Raw genomic sequence first — 19,484 nt, forward strand, 5'->3', positions numbered from 1 at the left:
GAGAAAGAGAAAGAGAGAGAGAGAGAGAGAGAGAGAGAGAGAGAGAGAGAGAGAGAGAGAGAGAGAGAGAGAGAGAGAGAGAGGGAGGGAGAGAGAGAGAGAGAGAGAGAGAGAGAGAGAGAGAGAGAGAGAGAGAGAGAGAGAGAGAGAGAGAGAGAGAGAGAGAGAGAGAGAGAGGACATGTGGAGGAGAAAACTAACCAACCGATTAGACAATAACAAGGAAGGGAGAGAGTGAGGGAGGGAGACAGAAGGAAAGATTAAAGAAAAGGAGAGAGGGAAGGAGGGAGCACGCACTCAGCCTGGTGTTTGCACACACACACACACACACACACACACACACACACACACACACACACACACACACATATCTATCTATCTATCTATCTATATATTTATATATTTATATATATGCAGGAGAGAGAGAGAGAGAGAGAGAGAGAGAGAGAGAGAGAGAGAGAGAGAGAGAGAGAGAGAGAGAGAGAGCAACTGACGACGAGAGCAAGCTGTAAAAATCAATGAGAAACAAAGAGAGAATTAAATGAAGTGCGCAAGAAGAATGCAAACAAGGAAATTAAGAGAAGCATAAAGACGAGAAGTGGGAGGGAGGGAGCGGTAATGGAGGAGGAGGAGGAGGAGGAGGAGGAGGAGGAGGAGGAGGAGGAGGAGGACAGTAAAATGAAAAGTTAGAAGAGAAGGAATGAAAAGTAGGGGGAGAAGAGAAAGCAGGAGGAGGAGGAGGAATATTACATAAGCGAAAGAGATGGTAAGGGTGACAAGGTAAGGCGGCAAGGGTGACAGGGTAAGACGGCATGGGTGGCAAGGTGAGGCGGCAGGTTGGCAGGGAAAGGCGATAGGGGTGACAGGGTAAGGTAGCAAAGGATGGAAGGGTAAGGTAGCAAAGGATGGAAGGGTAAGGCGGCAGGGGTGGAAGGGTAAGGCGGTAAGGGTGTAAAGGGTGGCAGGGTAAGGCGGCAGGGGGTAGGGGTAAGGGGGGGTGTGGCGGCGTCTGCACAGTTCTGCCCCGCCAGGTGGTAATATAACCCCGTGACAGAGATGCGGGTCCTCTACTGTCTTCACTTACTTCTCCCTCTCTCCCTCCCTCCCTCCCTCCTTCATTGCCTCCCTCACTCTCCTTGCCTTCTCACTCTTTTGTCCTCTTTTCCTTCACTTATTTCTTTCACTCTTTCCTCTGTTTTCTTCTTCATTCCTTTCTCATAACCCCTCTCTTCCTCCTCTCTCTCTCTCTCTCTCTCTCTCCCTTCACCCATTGTCTGTTCTCTTCCTCCTTCCAGTGTCACATCTTTCTCCGTCCCCCCTCCTTCCTTCTCTCCTTCTTCCCTTCCCCTTTCCCTTCCTCCATATTACACTAAATGCAACAGCCATTTAATTACCAGCAAACGTTTTAGGGCAAATGATGGAGGGCATTTTTTTTCCTTTCTGCCGAATTTCCCACATGCCACACAGAACAAAGTGGCCAGTGATGCGGTACAACGCGATAGGGGGGCATACTTGAAGTGGGTTTAGAGATTTCGTTACACATCTTCCTTAGTGATTTATGCAACAAATTACACCTCATCATAGTCTTGTATGTTCCTGGTGTAAACTATGTCGATATCAATACGACATACATAGCCTGCAAAAGAACGACAAGGTGTAACTAGAAAGCATTCAGAGAGCGCATACCTCCGCCAATGCCACTGCCATTAAAAAGGCTCTGGCTTCGGATCCGTGGAGATATTGTGTGGAATACATAGGATTCGGATCCGCCACCAAATTCAATCAATTGTCCTTGACCCATGGCCCACTCTTCCGCAAAATTTTATTAAAATTTATTGAAAAATTTGGAAATATTGTGCGGGATACATAGGGTCATGACCCGCCTCAAAATTTAATCAATTCTTTCTTGGCCCATGGCCCACCCTTCCACAAAATTTCTTTGAAAATGAGAACTTTTGGATATATCGTGTGGACAAAAAAAAAAAAAAAAAAAAGGTGAATACATAAACTCGTCAAGCTTCGTTGGCGAGGGTAATAATTAAACACATTAAATCACTAAGAAAGTGGCATACGAAGCCTCCACTGACATCGAAATTAATATGGTCTGCTGTGCACAAGTATTCAATCGGTGGGGTTGGTGCGCTTGGTAATTTTATCCAGAGTAACACCAGACGATTTTAATAATAATAATTTTTACAAAACGTTCAACATCTATCACTTTATTCTCCTCTTTACCTTCTCGTTTCATCTCACCTACTTTCATTCACCTTTCTACATCGTAATTTAATTTTCTTCGTTATCTACTATTTGCAAGATACACATATTTCCCTGAGCAAAGTGGACACATTTCTTGATTAATCGGGCAGAAAATATTTTTGCGCATGATTTAACCAAGGAGCAATGACCCCCACACATGAGTATTGAAAGGTAGATTTGTGTGTGTGTGTGTGTGTGTGTGTGTGTGTGTGTGTGTGTGTGTGTGTGTGTGTGTGTGTGTGTGTGTGTGTGTGTGTGTGTGTGTGTGTGTGTGTGTGTGTGTGTGTGTGTGTGTGTGTGTGTGTGTGTGTGTGTGTGTGTGTGTGTGTGTGTGTGTGTGTGTGTGTGTGTGTGTGTGTGTGTGTGTGTGTGTGTGTGTGTGTGTGTGTGTGTGTGTGTGTGTGTGTGTGTGTGTGTGTGTGTGTGTGTGTGTGTGTGTGTGTGTGTGTGTGTGTGTGTGTGTGTGTAAGCAGGTGCGTTGACGAACAGTTGCGCGGTGCACAGGTGAGGAGGAGGAGAAAAAGGAGGAGAAAAGGGAGGTGCATGTGTATTACAGGACACGTACGCAGAGAGAGAGAGAGAGAGTTGTTGGCATAGGTGTGAACTCATTAAGACATGTGACTGCGGTGTTACGTGATTGCTGTGTGAGTGAAGAGTATGCTGTATGAGGTGTATGAGGCAGGTGAGTGAGTGAAAGGTATATGAGGCTGGTGTGTGAGGGAGGTATGTGAGGCAGGTGTATGAGTGAGGTATATGAGGCAGGTGTGTGAGTAAGGTATATGAGGCAGGTGTGTGAGTAAGGTATGTGAGGCAGGTGTGTGAGTAAGGTACGTGAGGCAGGTGTATGAGTGAGGTGTATGAGGCAGGTATGTGAGAGAGGTATGTGAGGCAAGTGTGTGAGTGAGGTGTATGAAGGAGGTGTATGAGAGAGGTTCCTGGCATGAGTATGAGGGATGTAAGAGGGGATTTTGAAGCAGGTGTGCGCGGGAGAGGACAATACAAGACGAGAAGGAGCTCACAAAGGAACGATAGGATATGCTGGTACACCTACACAAGAGGCTGGCAGGTGGCGAGGCAGGAATGGGTGGAGGAGGTAGAGGTAGGCAGGTGGGGTGGATGGGAGAGACATGGGTGGATGTGAGAAACAGGGACGCGGGGACAGGTAGGGAGGATGGGAAAAGCAGGGAGGATTTGAGAGACGGAAGTGGACAGAGGAAGATGGGAGTGGCTGGGAGGTTGGGAAACATAGAAGTGGACTAGGGAGAAAAGTGGGGAGGAGGAAGAAGAAAGATGGATGGGAGAGGAAGAGAGATAGGAGAGAAAAACGTGAATAGGAGAAATGAGGGTGGGAAAATAAATGGAGGTGTGAGAGAGAGGAAGAAGTGTGCGGGAGATAAAGAAGTGGATAAGGGAGACAGGGGTACATGTAGGAGATGAAGGTGGAAGACGAGATGATAGTGGAAGGGAGACGTGTAAATGATGAATGGGGATGAACTGATTTTAACGGACAAAAGTGACAGGAATGAATGTCAGAGGCGGGGAGGGAATACACGGAGGTCAAAGGGATAAGTAAGAAGTGGAAGGTGTCTGGTGGATGGGAGAAATGAAGGTAGTGGAGGAGGTAAGTCATGGTGAACGAAACAGGTAGGGGAAGGTCGACAGGTGATGCGCAAGTTGACGGGAGAGGCATGGTCCAAGCAAGGAAACAGGGGAAAAAAAAAAAGGGGATAGAACTACGAGATAAAGGAAAAGCAACAAATGAAACTGATTACGCATGAGTCGTAGTATTCATGCTTAATAAACACTTGCAAATCTGAGCAATATATTAATAAATGAGAAAGAAAATGAAAAAAAAAAGACCAAACATGAGTAAACTTATTTATGGAAACTTAAAGCACCATCAAATGTGCGCAATAATATTTGTGCAGAATAATAATACTTAAGAAATTGAAGAGATATACAGTACACTGATGGCTAGAGTCCAGGGAAGTCATGTGCGCATACAGATAGAAGAACAGATATAATAAGCAAATGAGTTTTGGAAAAATGGGGTACACAACACAGGTGTCGAGAGCAGGTGTGATTTATCTTAAAAACATACAGAGATCATTCGTTCTACTTCATAAACACTACGGTATATAGCCGTCATTCCGATACAGGAAGCATTAAAAAAGGGTACGGCTTTACAGGAAAATTTTACGGCGATGAGAGAAGCAAAAATATATAAATAAAAAAATATAACGTTGTTCTGTTTAGCCTAAATTGGCGAGTATACCCTATGTCAGATGTATGAGGAAAACGAGATAATGAAACTAAGAGTAAAAATGACAGGTGTGTGAAAGGCAAATGGAGTCAGCCCGATTTAAGAAAGGTAATGAGCAAGACAGGTGCGGCGTACTACAGGTGTCTAATGAGTGCGGAGAAATACAGGTGTGAAGAATTGACAGGTGTCTGATGGGTGTGGAAAATTATGGGCAGGGGCGACAGGTACATGGCAGGTGTGTGTGTGTGTGTGTGTGTGTGTGTGTGTGTGTGTGTGTGTGTGTGTGTGTGTGTGTGTGTGAGAGAGAGAGAGAGAGAGAGAGAGAGAGAGAGAGAGAGAGAGAGAGAGAGAGAGAGTACAAAAGCAGGCAGAGATCCAGAAAGTCATGCACCGGAGGAGAGGAGCGTCATGCACTGAGGAGGGCAAGGAAGGAAGCAGGGGACAATGGAGGCAAGGAAGGAGCCGTGCATGAGGGCAAACACAAGCACAATGCACTCAAGCAAACAGGCAAGGGACGAGAAGCAGGGAAGAAAAGCAACGAAAAGAGAAGAAGAGAGAGATGACGAAAAGATGAGAAGAAAGGAGATTATGAAGAGATGAAAAGACAAGAGACATGAGGAAAAGAAGAGAGGAAAGATTATGCAAAGAAAACTGATGAAAAAAAAGAAAAGAATGAAAAAAAAAAAGAGATTAAGAGAAGAAGAAAGATTATGAAGAGAAGAGAGGAAATAAAATGACAAAAAGAAGAGGAGATGAAAAGGGATAAAAATGAGAGAGAAGAGAGATAACGAAATGATGAGATGAGACGACGAAAAGACATGACAAAGGGAAGGAAAGAGAGAAGGGGAAAAGGGAAAGAGAAAAAAAAAGGCGAAAATTTTGAGTACAAGGAAACAAAAGACGGCTGTGGAAAAAGACAAAATCGAAAAGACAAGAGAGGACGACGAAAAGAGAGAGATCAAAGAAGAGGAAAATGAATGGAAAATCGAGACTAGAAGGAAATAATAGATGGAAGTGGAAAAAAGACTAAAGAAAAATGTAATGGAGGAGTAACCGAAGACATAAAAAAAAAAAAGACTATATGGAAAACGGAAAGATGAGGAAAGTGAAAAATGGAAAAGGAAAAGACGAAAAATGAGAAAAATAGAAAAGCCGAGAAAAGTAAAAGTAAAAGAAACGGAATGGAGGAAAGAAAAATGGACACGAACGGCAGAAAAGAAAGAAATGAGAGAGAAAAAATGGAGGAGAAAACGAACGAAAAGGAAGGGGAAAAGAACTGTAGATAATAAAGACAAGAGGAAAGCGAACAGTAAAAGGAAAGTGGGAAATCAAAGACAAATGTAACGTGGAATGGAAAGGAAAAGACAATGTCACTTCTGTTTTCTTGTTAACAATACCTCTCCCTTTTTAAATGGGTCCAGATTTTCGTCCTTTTTCAGCTTATTTCACGTAACTCAGTGGTAGAAAAAGACAAATGCTACCGCTATGCACCTTTTCCATAACAATGCCTCGTAGCTTGGAACATATTTTGGTGTTATCTATTGTTACAACTAAACACTGAAGATGGAAAAATGTCATTACTAGGCCAAATTAAAGTGACAAGAGTATAGATAATTTCATTCATCTTAAAAAGTTCTTGTGATAATTGGGTGAAATTTCAAATTCCTACGGATTATACGAGGAGCAGCACAGGAACAGGAGCAGGGAGAAAGGAGGAGGAGAGGAGAAAATGAAGGGAGAAGGGAGGTGGGGAGGGGAGATGGGGGAGAGGAAGAAGATAGACGGAAGAGGTAGAGAAAAGAGAGGAAAGTGAGAGACAGAGAGGAAGAGGTGGGAATGGAGGTCGATAAAAGGAAGACGGAGGAAGAAGAGGGGGTGTGAAGGAAGAGGGAGTAGGTAGAAGGAGGACGGAGTGGAAGGAGGGAGTAAGGGAGGAAGAAGGAGAAAGTGGAAGGATCTGAGACTAAGAGACGGGAGAGGAAAGGAGAGAAAAAGAAGCGAAAGGAAGGGATGAATAAAGGAAAGAAATAAGGAAGGACGGAGAAGAAGAAACTAAAAGGAAATTGATACATTAAGAAAGAAAAGCAGAGGGGATATGGAGGAAGAAGAGAGAGGAGGGGCATGAAGGAAGAAATGAATGATTGGAATGAGGGAAGGAAGAAGGGGAGGGAGTGGGATGAAATAAATTAATATTATACCTGAAGGTAAGAAGGAAAAAAGGAAGAAATGAAAGAAGGAAGGAAGGCAGGAAGGTCGAAAAGAAGGAAGAAAGGAAGTAATGAAAGAAGAAAGGAAGGAAGAAAGGAAGAATGAAAGAAGGATGAAAGAAAGGAGGAAAGATGAAATAAAAGAAAAGAAGAAATGAAAGAAGGAAGAAAGGAACAGAGGAAGGAAGGAAGAATGAATGGAAAGGACGGAAGGAATGAGAGAGGGATGGAAAGGAGGGATGGAAAGGAGGGAAGGAAGAAGGGAATGGATGGAGGGAGAAATGGGAGGAGGAGGCAGGATGGAAAAAGGGATGGTGGAACATGAAGAGGAGAAATGAATGCATAAGTGAATGAATGAAGGACGGGAAGGAGAGACGTGAAGGAACGATAGATGGGTGACTATGAAGGAACAAAAGGAGAAATATGAAAAAATGAAAGAAGGAAGACGGACATACAGAAATGAAAGGAGGATGGAGGAACAAGGAAAGAAGGACGGAAAGGAGGAGTAAAGGATGAGGAAAGAGATTAGGTAAGGATTGGAAAGAGGAACATAAAGAAAGGAAAGAACGGAGGAGGAATAAGAAATGAAAGATGGAGGGAAAGGAGGAGGGAATGAGATGAACGAAGGAAGGAAGGAGGCTGGATCTATGCATGCGCCCCCCCCCCCTCATCGATCAACTCACTAGGTCGGAGCAATGCATTCCCCCTCCCCCCTCCACTCTCTCTCTCTCTCTCTCTCTCTCTCTCTCCCTCTCGTCCCAAATTTCTTCGCATTACCTTTCCTTTCATTTCGTTTTTCCCACACTAACTCCCATCAAATCAGACGAGACGCATAAACCATTTGCCTGGAAAGAATTCAATCCCATCCATCCTATGACGTGCTTTATGAAAAAAAAAAAAAAAGTCTCCTTCCTCTAAATTCAACAATGTAATCAAATACCAAGATTATGAAGAAGGAAGAAAAGTCTGTTACAAAAAGTCAGTAAAAAAAAATAAAAAAAATAATACGTGGGGAAAGACCTAAAAAAAAAAAAAAAATAATACGAATACAAGATTGAGGGGAAAAACTGCGAAAAATATCAAAACACATTAACTATGCATACGAGCTGAACACAACAAAACTCAATTATTTTCATTTTAAACACCGACAAATACACAGCCACAAAATAATATGGAAATGATAATCGAAGCAGGGAATAATCCACATAACTAATTAAATATCAATGACCTGAGATGGGTTCCACTGTGCTTTGTAAAAATAAATCTGAGATAGTAATGTAAATGTTCTTAGTTATTCAAATTAGTAAAAGAAAGTCCACACGCCGAGTCTTTCATAACTTGCACACACACACACACACACACACACACACACACACACACATCCTCCACCGAGATTCCAATTCCGTAAACTTGTAGCGGAACACAGGAAAAGTATTTATGGAGAGAGAGAGAGAGAGAGAGAGAGAGAGAGAGAGAGAGAGAGAGAGAGAGAGAGAGAGAGAGACGGAACTTGCATATGCAGGACGAGTGGAGAGGGGGGAGGGGTAACTTGTCAAAACACGCCTAAGGTAGTTTCTTTACCTTCTCACTCTTTCGACTCGCTGTCTCAATCTTTTTTTCTTTTCTCTTTAAATTTGATTATCTTCTCTTTCGGCATGCTTCTCTTCTCTCCCGTTATCCCCCCACCTCTCTTTCTCTCCCCAGTTCCTCCTTTTGCATACTTCATTCTTCTTCCACCTTCCCCTCTTGCTCTATTTAAGTCCTCCTGTAAATTTATCAAATTTGCTTGACTTAAACAAATCCACCTGCTTAGGGCTAACCGTAAACGGTTAACAGTAGCTATTAAATAATAAGTGCAGCACCAAGACTCTTTATCGGTTTTTACTGAAGAGCTAGTGGTATGTACTGGCGATCATCATTCACTGGGTGTAGTGCTGTCTACTTCTTCCTTCCCCTTTTCCATTATTTGTCTACACTACCCTTCCTACTTGTCCCTTTCTTTCCTGTCATTTTCATTAATCTTCATTTCAGACGGTTCTACTTTGAGTTACAAGCCCAATGGGTTCCTGTACCGTACTTTACGAGGTAAAATGGAGCCTGCTATGGTGTCCCTGAAAAGATGCAAATGCGACGGCCATCCAGGAACCAAACCTCCACACTGTTTCCTGCGCCTCGCTGTGGCGAGGCACTGCCACTCTCAAGGGAACATCGGTTCACTGTGTGGGACAACCCTGGAAGGACGGCTGCTTGTCTATGGTTGACGGGACTCGGCCAAACATATTTGGGTTGATCATCAACAACGACAACAGTAACAACAACAACAACTACTACTACAACAACAACAACTATGAGTTAAACTGACCGCCTGTGGTCTTACTCTTGGCTAAATAAAATCATCTGGTGCTAGTCAGAGAAATATATAGTAAGTCCTCAGGCTGAAGAGGCTTAGACCCATCACAGTGAAAAAGGTTCGAAACTCTCCCTAAAGTTATCCAAGAAGGCTTTGCTGCTATGCCTAAGGATCATTACGGTAGACAAGAAATATTAGTTACGACCCAATCTTCCCTTGGAAGCTATCCGCAGTTTCGACGTTAAATCCAGGTCCCCAAATGTACTGCTAAGAAAACAAGAACAACATAGCCTGCGAGCAACAACCTTCATTACGAAGCTGTCCTTTTTTCTTAATTCTTGGTACCAGTAGACAATTTTATGCAGTTCTGATTATAATTCCTGTATTGACAGTGTCTGATTAATCTCCCGCTTACTTAATCACAATTACTTATTCTGCTCGTCTTTACTCTGATCGAACTTACTGCATTTATCATCATCATGTGAAGCTACAATGACAAACATCTAATTTTAATCGAGCAAATTAATATCAAACTCTTACAGAGTATTCTGGAAAGAACGTTGGGCTTCGGAGTTTGCATCATTGGTCTCGGAGGTAACTGTTCACCGTCTCGTTATTTATCGTAATGAAGTGTATCGATATTTATGACCGCAACTGTACCACCATGTGCATCACTCTTCCTCCTCCTCACTGTGATCGCCATCTTGAGAGGTCTTCAGGGTGCCATTCAGAGCGTCTTAAGGAGCTGGCGGCCATGGCACCTCCTTCCAGCCATTCAGGCGGCAGACCCTCGTCCTCAATAGTAGTTTTGACGAGACCGCGGCCCCCCGCCCTTCTTTCAACTTTCCTCCCTCCCCTTTCCCCCCTCTTTCAACTACCCAGCCTCCCCTTCCCCCTCTTTCACCCTCTTCTTTCACCTCCCCTCCCTCCCCTTCCCTCCCCTCTTTCATCTCCCCTCCCTTCTCCTCCCCCCCACTTTCACCCCGCTTCTTTTAACTACCCTCCCTTTCCTCTCCCCCCTCTTTCAGTCCCCACACCTTCTTTCGGCTCCCCTTCCTCCCTCTCCCTCCTTTTACATCCCCCCACACTCCATCTTTGAACCTCCCCTCCTCTCCCCTTTAACTTCCATCCCCTCTTTCAGTCCTCGCTCCTCTTTCACCCCCTCCCCTATTCAACCTTCCCTCCCTCCTCCTTCAACACCTACCCATCTTTTAGTCAATCCTCCCCCTACCCACCCATCCCATTCTCAACTCCTCAAGCACTCCTTCAATCCACCTTTTCCCTCTTTCAGTTCAATCCCGTCTTTCCATCCCGATCTCCCCTCTTTCATCTCCTTTCTACCCTCATTAAACCTCCCCATCTTTCAACCTCCTTCAAGATCCCAAGCCTCCATCATTCACACTCCACTAAGGAAGGAAGGAAGAATTCTGCTACTGGTTTTGCTGGCTACGGATCTATAGAGATGATTTCGTGTTTAAAACTTCACTCCAATGGCGTATTTTATCTTTTATTCTTGTTATTACCTGACGATTTTTATTAAGCTTTCAAGACACTTCTCGTATATTTTCTTTCATTTACCCTTTATTGAAAATGGCCTTCCTTGAGTAAAATAATTTCGTTGCAGCAAAAATATAATAGAAAAATGTCATCGGGCTTTAGGGGCTCTCTCCAGTACAATATATTTCTTCCTGCGTCGTAAAACACAAAGCATAACAGAGCTGCGCGTAATCACTGTCTTGTTATTGGGAAAAAACTGAACAATCTCCACGCCCATACCTGTCAACCTACAGTTCCCCTCTTCACAGGGTGTAGAACTCTCGCCCAGTCCGTCCCGCCCATTCCTTTCCACCCACCCCACCTTTCTCCTGCCACTAGCAAGTCGAAACTAATAGATTAATCTCTATTACAACCTTCATAAACCGTACATAAAAACTTAAAAAAAAGAAAGTAAAGCAATGTCATGTTATTAAAAATTTGGCTGTCAAAATCTGTCTGTCTGTCTGTCTGTCTGTCTGTCTCTCTCTCTCTCTCTCTCTAATCATTTTCACCGAGGGGGTTGTTAGCGAGGGAGAGGGGCATAGTAAAACAAGCCAAGAACAAATACACCACTTCTATGGAACCCTAGCTAGCTTTAACCCTTTCCTCCCAGCCTAACCCTTTCTAGCCTCTCCCTCCCCTACTTGACTCTCTCACTCCCCCCTTCTCTCTTTCTCTCTCTCTCTCTCTGCTCCTTTTGTTCCATCTGTTCCTAACAATTATTCTCGTTATCCTCCATCTTCATCTACAATCCTGTACTATTTATATCCATTTCTCTCTCTCTCTCTCTCTCTCTCTCTCTCTCTCTCTCTCTCTCTCTCTCTCTCTTATCCTATATTGCACCCCCAGGCCTCCCACCACGAGATGAAAAAGATGACGATGATGAAAAGGAGAAAAAAGAGTGACGAAGATAGTGAAGACTTGGAAATATGATGAAAAGATGAGGATGAAAAAGATCAACATGAAAAAACGCTGAAGACAATACAGGCAACAAAAGTGGTAGAAAAAAAAATGACGATAAGTTAATGATACAAATACAGTGATGAGAAAGTAAGGAAGATGAAAAAATGAAGGATATTAAGAGAGACAACATGAATGAAACAGATTAACTTATAAAGAAAATAATGGCGATGATGAACATGATCTGGAAATTTAAGAGGACGATGAAGATGAAAGAGACGACGCCAGGAATAAGAAACAGGCACTGCAAAAAATGGCTGTATGAGTACAAAGTGAACCGAAATAAAAACAGCAAAGACTAAAACGAAAACAGGTTAAGGATAATAAAAAGACGACAATATGAGAGATATACAAAATGACACAAAGATATAAAAAGCTGAGAAAAATAATATGTCGATGGAAAAGATAATGAAAGGGTGACAACGAAGTATCTCACTGTAAAAAAAAAACAACATAGCGAATGCGAGCGACGATGAAAAATCTAAAATGTAGATGAGAACAGACAACGATGAAATAATGATAAAATTTGAGAAAAGCAATATGAAACTGCAACATATATATAAAAAGACAAGACAAAATCATTTAAAAACTTGAAAAAGGTAAAAATAAGAAATGTATCTGAAAAACGGAAATAACGTGAAAAATATATGAAAAATGACGGCTGGTTTGAAAGAGCTTCCTAGCTTAAAGAAAGGAAGAAAAAAAAAAAAGGCTTCACCTGGCAGTTATCTACGGTACCTCACCTGACCACTAAGTTACTTAATACGGTAATATATACAGCGGCAGGATAAAGGGATGCTGGCGTATGGACCGATGTCGAAGTGGTCTTGTCACTATAGAGGCCCTGGTCTGTGTGTGTGCGAGGGGGGAGGGAGGGGGGGGGCGATAAGCCCGAACAAGATTCTCGAAGATGAACTGTGATTTCCCGGATAAATTTGGCTCCAATACACTGTTCTGACATTATATGAGGAGACTGCTTCCTCTCTGAGTGTTCTGGTTGCTCTCTGTTCGCCACTTTGTGCAGCCCAGTCTGACGGCATACCCGAGGCGTACTTAATGCTGAAGGGCCTTATCGTCAGAAGGAAATGGTATATTCACGAGAAGACTGCCACGTGCCCCTGCCATAAAAGACTGACTCTTTCTCACTGCTGGACTTGATGCGGTCTCGAGGCAGATAAGATGTCTGATGAACTACTAATCTCCATGCTGGACTCCAGGGACTCCTATGGCATGCAGGTTGTTTCACTGGTATGATTCGTCGTTTCGAGAAGACTGGATTAGTTCGGTGGTTTGATGGGAAGGCTTACAGATCCGGGGAGAGAAGGATAGGGCATGGTCCTAATCCTTCCCCGAATCTTGTTTCTTAGGTTCTGCGGAGGCCTTCTGTCTTTCGAAATTGATTCTGCACCATCAAAAACCATACTATACGACCAAACAATACGATCACCAACGCCATACCAACACCAACACCATGCCAACACCATATCAACAAACCACCACTATCATAATTATTGACAGTAACATCATACCACACCTGCACCATACCACCAACACCATACCACCACTAACGTCATACAACCACCAATACCATAACACACCAACACCACTGCTACCATTCTAACAGCAATGTCATACCATCACTAGCATCAAGGCACCACCAATAACACCATACCACGACCAACACCATACCAACACCACGACGACAAGAACGACCCCTCTGCCACTCAAAAATGCACCCTTCTCGCACACACACAGACGTCGTTTACATATAAAATCACTCACACAGAAACCGTCCATTCAAGCGCCCAATCTGAATGCAGTCGGGATGGGGGAAGGGGGGGGGTTAAAGAAAAAAAAGAAGAAAGAAAAAAAAGGAGGGAGTATTCAGAGGGGGGGCATTTTCTTGCAAGGAGCGGGCAGCTTTAAAACACTCTGACTCAAGATGCCGCGGGTGGGTAGGGTTGCCGGATGCATTTTTCTCTCCCTCTCTCACTTATCTCTCCCCACCACTCCCCTCCTCTTTCTCCTCCCTTCCTCCACTGTCACTCCGGTCCAGTTCTTCCTCACCTTTCCTTCCTGCTTCCTCTCTTTTTTCCTTCTTACTTTCCATCAATCCTTTCCTTCTCTCTCTCTCTCTCCCGTCCTCTTCCCCTTTCCTCCCCTCTCCCCAGCCTCCTCCACTTCCGAGAACGTTATATGCAAGTAATATCTGAAAAGACGGTGCCCTCACTGTCTACCATAGTCGTTTCTTCTGTTCTTCATTCCCTCCTCTTCTATCCACCTCTCCTTCCCTTCTCTCCTTTTAACCTCCCCCTTTTGTAGCTTTTCTCATACTTCTCCTCTTGCTTCCTTTACCTCCTCCTCCCTTCCTCTTCTCTCTCTCTCTCTCTCTCTCTCTCTCAATTTCCTCCTCTCCTATCCCCCTCCTTCTGACCCCACCACCTCCGAGAGCGATATACCCAGGTCATTTATGAAAAGGTATGCTCCCCTCTTTCTCCTTCCCTCCCCACCCACCCACCGTTCTTTCCTCTATCCCTTTCCCTCCCTTCCTCCTTTTCTATTCTCCCCCCCCCTCCCTCCTTCTCCAGTCCTCTCCCTCCTCTTCGTCCCTATTTCACCTCCTCTCTCCTCTCCTATCCTCTTCCCCCTCTCCCACCTCCTCTCTACTTCCCTTCCACCCCTCTCTTCCTCTACAATCTTCTTCCACCTCCCTCTTCCTCTCCAATCCTCATCCCTCTCTTCTACCTCCTCCGCAAGCCTCTTCCCTCTCTCCTTCTCTTCTCTCGCCATCTCCGACAATATATCCACGTACTTCTGAACAGATGGGTCTCTCTCAACTTTCCACTGTCCTTGCATCTATTCCTGAATCTTCCTCCCTGACTCTCCCCCTCCTCTCTTTCCCACTTCCTCCATTCCTCTTCCTCCTCCCTCTTTCCTTCCCCTCTTTCCTCCCGTCTCCACATTCCCTCCCCCTCACCATCTCCGAGAGCGATATATCCAAGTAATTTCTGAAAAGGTGATGATCCCCTCTTCCACCTTCCCTTCCCTCCCACCGTCCTTTCCACTATCCCCTCCAATCCTCTCTCCCTCCTCTCCTTCCTCCTCCCTCCTCTCTCCTCCCCCCCCCTTTCCCTCCCCGTCCTCTCCCCTCCCCCCATCATCTCAGAGAGCGATATATCCACGTAATTTCTGAAAAGGTGGTGGTCCCCTCGCCCTGCTCCCCCTCCGAGGCTTCTTGGTCCCGGCCCCAGAGCAGATCAAGTGCCTGGAGGGGGTTGGCGGGGGGGTTGGGGTGGGGGTGGGGGGAGGGAAAGAATGCACGTGCAAGATGCAACAGCGTTCGGGTGGCGTCCTGACCTCGGCTTCGACCCACGCATTCGGAGTGGATTAGGGCGTTGGAAGACGGGTAAAGTGAGGAGATCGAATATACTGGCTTATATTAACAGGGACGTGACGTGGTGACTGAGGCAGCTAACTTTTTTTTCTTTAGCCTACCTGAGGACAGATTACTTGTTGGAATCACATCTCTGGATTAAACAGGAACAATTCTTAGCTCCATGAAATGTGAAAATATTGTGCATGGTGTGAGTTTTTTCCATTTCCTACAGGCATGGAGAGGAAGGTGAGTAAAAGCGAGATTCTGAGGCGAATGCAAGGAGGTTTTATGCATCCTGGGAGACGGGAGTGGGAGGGAGAGTATGAAATTCGAAGCCTAGTCAGGGAGAAGGAACACTATGCATACACCCCGTCAAGGCATAGGGCCCTCTCTCTCTCTCTCCTTCGCCTCCTCCTCCTCCTCCTTCTGCTCTCTCTCTCTCTCTCTCTCTCTCTCTCTCTCTCTGAACGTGGTCTTTCCGAAATTTTTATTCACTCTCTTTGCTCACTCTGTCTATCCATTTATCCATCTATCTATATTTACGTATCAGTCTTCCTAACTTGTGCTTCCCGAAACTCTCTCTCTCTCTCTCTCTCTCCTTTCACCCGCTTTCTCATAACACTCCTCCTCCTCCTCCTCCTCCACCTCTCCTCAGCTCATGCACTCCTCCTACCACTCGCTCCTAAAACCCTTCTCTGTCTTTTCCACCTCACTCTAATACACGCTTTAAATATTCTCGGGATTTCGCTTTGGATTCGCTCTGTTCTCGTCTACCTAATCTCTCCAGCATAATGGCCTTTTTCATTCCATTTTTCGTTACCACCAGACGATCATATTCAGCTGGGGAAGGCCTCTCGTAGTGAAGGGGTTAGTGGCACTGTCTAATGGCCTCTTAACTGAGATTATTACTACTATTATTATTATTATTATTATTATTTTGCTGCCACTTTTCGTTTCTACTCACCATCTCATTCAGCTAAGAGGAAAACCCTTGTCATGAGGAGGTACTGGTCTTCCTATTTCGCCTCTGAGTCTCTTTATTCACGCTCTGCTTAAATCGCTCAGCCTGATGCCGTATGAGTAATTACTGGTTTACATTTTTCTCTTTTCCTCCAGGCAATTTTCTTCCGCTTCGGGGTGACGATTTCGACCGGATGGATTAAGTACGGCTTCCATTAATTACTTCTGTATTAGCTGGCTCTCATCTGGTGAACAAAATCGTCTGCCCGATGTTAAGAAAATGAAAAATATGCCTGTGATAAGATTTTCCGTAAAACTATTATATTTATCCATTTAACCTATTTTTTGACGGCTGAGAACTGGACCTATTACTCAAGATGGGCTAGAGAATAATCCCGCCTGTACTTTGGCATAATTCCTAACATATCCTGTATATCCTGCACCAATCCCTATCACGCATGGGATATAATCAAATCTCACCACCACTGCCCACATTACATCTCTTCACCACTCTCCACCAGTCCTTGTCATTCCCTCCACCATCCCCCATTCTACTGGACACTCATCACAACCCCCAGCCTGTCTCCACTATTCACCACCATTACCTCCAACGTCCCATCAAACTCCACCAGAGCCATCGCAATTCTTCACCAGTTCCCTCCTCGCTCCACAAAACCTCACCACACCCTCCACCACCTTAGTGTAACCCCTTCAATGTTACAATTTATTCTCTTTCAATCAACCAAGAACATTTGAGTTACGCGACCACGAAGGGTTACTTAGTCTTCAAAAATGTCATTACTACTGGGGCGTTCTTCTTACTTTCATAATAAAAATAAAGTTTGGTAGTAAAATCAATAAATATATATGAACCTCACTTAAATGAAGGAGTAAGTCCACTACATCCGACATCTCAATATTATTCTTAGGAACTCTCCACCAGTCCTCCATCACACCCCCAACTAATTCTCCACGAGACTAAACCCATCTTTTCCCCCGCTCCTCTTACACCACCACCACCACCACCACCCACCACCACCGTCACCACCGTCACCACCACCACCACCACCATCACGGATCCATCTCTTAAATTGGACACGAATGCAGAAGACGAGGAGGGAGAAAGGAGGAGAGGAGGAAGGGAGGGAGGTGAGTGAGAGAAGGGAGAGAGACTAGGAATGGAAGGAACGAGCTGGATCGATAGACAGATAGATAAACAGATACAGACAGAAAAAACTGACGTCTTGTGCTTGCAACATTTAGCATGCAGGTTCTATGCAAATATCTTCTAATCTAAACCCTGCATCCTGTGTGTGTGTGTGTGTGTGTGTGTGTGTGTGTGTGTGTGTGTGTGTGTGTGTGTGTGTGTGTGTGTGTGTGTGTGTGTGTGTGTGTGTGTGTGTGTGTGTGTGTGTGTGTGTGTACGTGCGTGCGTCCGCGCTCTAAAAGAAATGGCAGAGAAAGAAGATGGAAAAGAAGAAGTAAAATGGTGGGAAAAGATGCAATAAAGAAGTGAAAAACGATGTAAGAATAAGAGAAATGAGGAAAATATGAAGGATGGAAAAAAATGAGGGAGCATGATGGAGGAGGGCAACAGGAAAATGGAAGTAAAAAAAAAAAAAAAAAGATAGAGAAGAAAAAAAATAATGAATAAAGGTGATGACGATCGAAAGACAAGAAGGAAAATTATAGCGACAAGAAGAACGCAAGTAAGTATAAAAAGAATGAATGACTGCAGGAGGTAGGGTACGGATGAAAGGAAAGGAAGAAGGAGGAGGGAAGAACTGAAAGGAAGGAGGATGCAGGGGAAGAGATGAAAGAAAAGAGGAAGGAGTAGGAAAGACGGAAGAATGGGGTAAAGTAAGAGAAGTCGAGCTGAAGAGAGAATACAAGTGTGAAATAATTAAAGCTATCATCCATTATAGCCACCTCTCTCGCTCAGCTTGGTGACGTTTTTATATGCTGCTCTCGCTGCCACCACACGACTCTCTCTCTCTCTCTCTCTCTCTACTTTGTTGTGAAAAGCTTAGACACGATCGTTCATTCACTCCTTCGTTACTAGACGTCTCCTCTAAACCGAATAAAAATGTCTGGAGACATCAAAAATCAGACATGAAAAGACGTCCTTCCAGTGAAGAGGTTAAAGATAGCGAAGACACCCGAATCAATACCAAGGTCTTTATTCCTGCTTTCTATTAATCACTTCACTACGACGATTTTTAAACAATGTTGCTATCATCAGGCGATTTTTTTGGGCTTCTGAGAGGCTTTTCGAACTGGAGGTGGTAAAAAATATCCTTAATCAACCCTTCCACTATTACGAGTCCAAAATCGCCTGGAAGTAGAAATATTGAATCGATAAACACCGTCCTCTGACTGAAGAGGTGATCAGTAAAGTAGAAAGTTAAACAATCGGCACTTCATTTTCTCTTCAATCTCTCTTCGCTTTTCTTCCTTTTTCCCCCCTCCCCGTATCACGACCTCTCCTGCCCTCGCACGACTGATTTCTCAAGGCCATTTATTCTCGCCCCATCAGTCCCTCTCTTCTTCCCTTCCTGCCTTCCTCCCTCCCTCTCACCCCATCAATCCCTCCCTTCTTCCCTTCTTTCCTCCTTCCCCCCTTTTCCGAACGACCACCCTTGCCGCACGACTCCTTACACAACCAATCCCCCCAGAACGATCCTTACCTTTCACTAAAGACTGCTTTCCCCCCCTCCACACGACTCTTTCCAACGAACGACTAACTCCTCCCCCACCAATACACCTTCTCACAACCACAAATACACCTTCCCACCACCACTCCTCCCCCACCAATACACCCTCGCACCACCACTCCTCACTCTGAATACACCCCCCACCACCACTCCTCCATCACCATTACACACTCCCACCACCAATCCTCCCCCTACCCCCTAACATCACTTACCCTAAAACGACTTAAGGCTTCAGTTTCAACTAAGGACTTCTCTATTTTGCTTGAACGAGACGCGATTTTACTCCACTAGGAAACCTGCTAAGGCCTAAGGATTAAAGAAAAAAAATACAAATACAAATGAAATCAACAAAAAAGTCAGAAAAGGGCAAAACATAAATTTCACCAGGCGGGGCATAACACCAAATGAAAAGACACATGAACAAAATCTTGATAAAAAAGGAGAAACCAGATACCTCCAAAAAAAAAGCAGAAGCAAAAATAGGATTAAAAAAAAAAAGGAAAAACATGATCATTAAATACCCTGTGTCGTCTACCACTTTCTTTTTTTCTTCGGTGGTGCATTGCTTCTTCCTCCCTTCCCTTGCCCCCCACCCCCCCGTCCCTTCCCTCCCCCCACCCTGAAAAAAAAAAATCGTCCACTACGGGTTCGAGATGTTTTTAAAAGGAGCGGCTGATGTTCCCAAAGGAGGACAAATCGACGTTTCTTAGAAGATTGGGAGGGGAGGAGGGAGTTGGATGCACAGGGAAAAGGGGGTTATGTTTAGCGTGGATGCAGTGGAAGTGGGAGGATTGGGGGGCTGGACAGGCTGGAACAGGGGGAGCAGAAGGGGGGGAGGATGCGTTAGGAAGGTGGGGGGAGGT

The sequence above is a fragment of the Coenobita brevimanus genome, chromosome 89, assembly GCF_032717465.1.
Source record: "Coenobita brevimanus isolate Jiangsu-jjx chromosome 89, ASM3271746v2, whole genome shotgun sequence".
NCBI classification, from domain to species: Eukaryota; Metazoa; Arthropoda; class Malacostraca; order Decapoda; family Coenobitidae; genus Coenobita; species Coenobita brevimanus.